The following is a 5,106-nucleotide window of genomic DNA, read 5'->3' on the forward strand; positions in this document are numbered from 1 at the left end:
TTAGCCAATCAGAGAGTAGTATTCATTTTTATTGTTATATCCATCTTCGCGTATATAATACGCTAGTTGTATACACGACACGCTCATACATATACTGACTGGTGTTCTGTAACTATCTGTGTATATTAATTGTTTGTAACAATGCCACCAAAAACAAGTGGAAAAGCAGCAAAAAAAGCTGGCAAAGCTCAAAAAAATATATCAAAGAGTGATAAGAAAAAGAAGAGGAAGCGCAAGGAATCATATGCAATTTACATTTACAAAGTATTAAAACAAGTGCATCCTGATACTGGTATCTCTAGTAAAGCTATGAGTATCATGAACAGTTTTGTTAATGATATTTTTGAACGTATTGCTGCTGAAGCATCACGTTTAGCACATTATAATAAACGTTCAACAATCACAAGTCGGGAAATTCAAACCGCAGTTCGATTATTATTACCTGGTGAATTGGCAAAGCACGCTGTTAGTGAAGGTACTAAAGCTGTTACAAAATATACAAGTTCAAAATAAATAAATCGAAAATATTATTTAATTGATAACATAAAAATACATCAACATATAAAAACGGCTCTCTTTTTAAGAGAGCCATCAAATTTTTTAAATAAGAGTAAATTATTTTTATATATACAAAAAAATAAAATAAACAATTATTAATATCATATTTAATATAAAATTTTATATATTAATAGCTTGAATATATCTATTATTAGTATATCAATATTATTAATTTTAAATATAATAAAGGATATCGCGGAATATATATCGTAAATCAGTGTAATGCAAATGCATTACATTACCTTTATTATTTTCATTTTACATTTACTACTTGTTTATGTACGCTTATAATTATTAGAAAAATATTTTTAATAATTTTAAAAAATAAATGAAATAATAAAAATTTAATAATAAATTATTTATTGAAAGTATAAAAAATGGTATAGCAAAATCTTTATTTTCTTTGATTAAGGCGAAATGTTTTATTAGTTATAAATTCGATAATCTCCTATCGATACTTGTTACTCTTAACTTGTATATATAAAAAATATAATAGTATATTAATTTATAATAAAATTTTTTCAAAAATTCAATAAGTTATTGTAAAATAAAATCCCACCAAAAACATAAATGTGTAAAAAGGCGTAGATATCACAGAATCCCAATAAACTCAATTACGTCAGCCCAAAAAAGTTGTGAAATCCCGTAGAGAAAAAAATTATTCGAAAAAAATTTATAAAAATGACATAAATTTATTGAGTAACTTTTCCGTAAAGACGCATTAAAGTATTACATTAGCAACTTTTCGGTGACGTCATACCTACACGCACCTGTATAGGAGAACAAAAGAAAATCGTTAACCCCCTACTACCTCCCTCCTCCCCTCTAATGTTATGACGTTATAATTTTTTCACAACTTTTTTTAAACATCAAAATTTAAATTTAAACAATCGAAAGTATTCTTCAGATAAAAGTCAAGCACTTACTTAACAAAAGCCTAATTTTTTTTTACTAAAGTACGAAAATTATTGGTTTAAATTTCTTGTGTAGGTTTCTCCTTAGTACGTATTTATTTTATATTTTACTTCGCAAGTTTTCGGAATAGAAAAACGAATATAAAAATAAAAACTTGCGAAGTAAAATATAAAATAAATACGTACTAAGGAGAAACCTACACAAGAAATTTAAACCAATAATTTTCGTACTTTAGTAAAAAAAAATTAGGCTTTTGTTAAGTAAGTGCTTGACTTTTATCTGAAGAATACTTTCGATTGTTTAAATTTAAATTTTGATGTTTAAAAAAAGTTGTGAAAAAATTATAACGTCATAACATTAGAGGGGAGGAGGGAGGTAGTAGGGGGTTAACGATTTTCTTTTGTTCTCCTATACAGGTGCGTGTAGGTATGACGTCACCGAAAAGTTGCTAATGTAATACTTTAATGCGTCTTTACGGAAAAGTTACTCAATAAATTTATGTCATTTTTATAAATTTTTTTCGAATAATTTTTTTCTCTACGGGATTTCACAACTTTTTTGGGCTGACGTAATTGAGTTTATTGGGATTCTGTGATATCTACGCCTTTTTACACATTTATGTTTTTGGTGGGATATCACTTCTTTTTGCAAAGCAAATTATATGTTTAAAAAAGTAATACAATTTATTGAAATCAAGTACTTGTATAAATAATTTTCAAACACTTACCATCATAAATGCATTGAAGTACTGTTGAATTCTAGGCCTCGTACGCTATTGGAATCCCGGACGAGATGCTACCATCATACGACCATCACATTTCTTATAGATGCAATTTGCCATTAGAAATGTGTTATATGTATTATACAAAATAAATTACTCTTATAGGATATAATTTCGGGCCTAAAAGGCCCTTATTATTATTTTTTTAAATATTTATTAATTTTAATATTCGCAAAAATTTTTGTATACTTGCTATATTCTTTGCAAAGTTTTACATGTTTCCAAAATTTGTTGGTTCCCTTAGTCCTATTATGGTCTTCTTTCCATTTGAATTCTCATGTTACCTATTTTAAAAAAAATATTTACAGAATAGTTTAAATATTTGCTTTATTCTCTCATTGAGTCCAAATTTGTTTTTCTTCTTTTATTTCATAAAGCTTTTTTAGTCTTGTTTGTTGATGTATTTTCTTGTTGAAATGATGTAATTAAAATAATAAACGTAAGAATTTATTAAGTGTAAGTCTTCTTAAGTCTTCTTTGTTAGTACATTATGTTGTTGGTAAGTTGGTTGTACTATTATTTTAATAATTGAATTCATGAATTTTATTTTGATTGAAATAATATAATTTAGATTAATAAATATAATTTTATAAAAATGTTATTTTGAATATTTTCGTTTCATGCAAAGCAAATTATATGTTTAAAAAAGTAATACAATTTATTGAAATCAAGTACTTGTATAAATAATTTTCAAACACTTACCATCATAAATGCATTGAAGTACTGTTGAATTCTAGGCCTCGTACGCTATTGGAATCCCGGACGAGATGCTACCATCATACGACCATCACATTTCTTATAGATGCAATTTGCCATTAGAAATGTGTTATATGTATTATACAAAATAAATTACTCTTATAGGATATAATTTCGGGCCTAAAAGGCCCTTATTATTATTTTTTTAAATATTTATTAATTTTAATATTCGCAAAAATTTTTGTATACTTGCTATATTCTTTGCAAAGTTTTACATGTTTCCAAAATTTGTTGGTTCCCTTAGTCCTATTATGGTCTTCTTTCCATTTGAATTCTCATGTTACCTATTTTAAAAAAAATATTTACAGAATAGTTTAAATATTTGCTTTATTCTCTCATTGAGTCCAAATTTGTTTTTCTTCTTTTATTTCATAAAGCTTTTTTAGTCTTGTTTGTTGATGTATTTTCTTGTTGAAATGATGTAATTAAAATAATAAACGTAAGAATTTATTAAGTGTAAGTCTTCTTAAGTCTTCTTTGTTAGTACATTATGTTGTTGGTAAGTTGGTTGTACTATTATTTTAATAATTGAATTCATGAATTTTATTTTGATTGAAATAATATAATTTAGATTAATAAATATAATTTTATAAAAATGTTATTTTGAATATTTTCGTTTCATGCAAAGCAAATTATATGTTTAAAAAAGTAATACAATTTATTGAAATCAAGTACTTGTATAAATAATTTTCAAACACTTACCATCATAAATGCATTGAAGTACTGTTGAATTCTAGGCCTCGTACGCTATTGGAATCCCGGACGAGATGCTACCATCATACGACCATCACATTTCTTATAGATGCAATTTGCCATTAGAAATGTGTTATATGTATTATACAAAATAAATTACTCTTATAGGATATAATTTCGGGCCTAAAAGGCCCTTATTATTTTTTTTTTTAAATATTTATTAATTTTAATATTCGCAAAAATTTTTGTATACTTGCTATATTCTTTGCAAAGTTTTACATGTTTCCAAAATTTGTTGGTTCCCTTAGTCCTATTATGGTCTTCTTTCCATTTGAATTCTCATGTTACCTATTTTAAAAAAAATATTTACAGAATAGTTTAAATATTTGCTTTATTCTCTCATTGAGTCCAAATTTGTTTTTCTTCTTTTATTTCATAAAGCTTTTTTAGTCTTGTTTGTTGATGTATTTTATTGTTGAAATGATGTAATTAAAATAATAAACGTAAGAATTTATAAAGTGTTAGTCTTCTTAAGTTTTCTTTGTTAGTACATTATGTTGTTGGTAAGTTGGTAATACTATTATTTTAATAATTGAATTCATGAATTTTATTTTGATTGAAATAATATAATTTAGATTAATAAATATAATTTTATAAAAATGTTATTTTGAATATTTTCGTTTCATTCGATTGATATTTTATTTATTTATTTTCAATAACACTTGAGGAGAATTTTTTTTTTTGAAGTTATATTTCTTTAGTCGCACGTACATAGTGAAAATTATTTGAATACAACTTTTTAACACTAATTAGTTAGTCGATATATAAAAAGACAATGAGAGACGAATAACTGATTAAGTGTCTAATGAAGTATAGCTTCTTATGAGTGCATATAAATACACATATCTTCTTCTTAAAATCAAAATATTTTATATAAATACATGAGGTCAATGTAGAATGAAAAAAAAAAAAAAAAAATTAACCACAAATTTGTTTTTTGTGTGAAATAATAATGTATGTTTAAAAGTATTGATTAAATAAAAAATTTAAAGTGATGCTAAATGGAATTACTTCTAAAATTAGACAATCATATATTTATATACAGAAATATTTTGAATAATATCAGGTCTGCTTAAAACACAAAAATGAATTAATTTTAGTATTGCATTTTATATATACAGTCAAACCTGAGTAAGAGAGAACTGGGTATGCGAGAAAATTCTATAAGTGAGAATATTTCTCAGATTTCGGATTTTCATCTCTCAAAACCCGCTATAAGTAAAAAACAAATACCTAACTGAGAGTCTTTCTTGTCTGTACTTCTAAAACCGATAATTCAACATTTGGTATGAATGACAATAAATTATGCTTTACTACGATTATAACTAAATATTTTGAATATT

Source organism: Chrysoperla carnea, assembly GCF_905475395.1.
Source record: "Chrysoperla carnea chromosome X unlocalized genomic scaffold, inChrCarn1.1 SUPER_X_unloc_1, whole genome shotgun sequence".
Lineage (NCBI taxonomy): Eukaryota > Metazoa > Arthropoda > Insecta > Neuroptera > Chrysopidae > Chrysoperla > Chrysoperla carnea.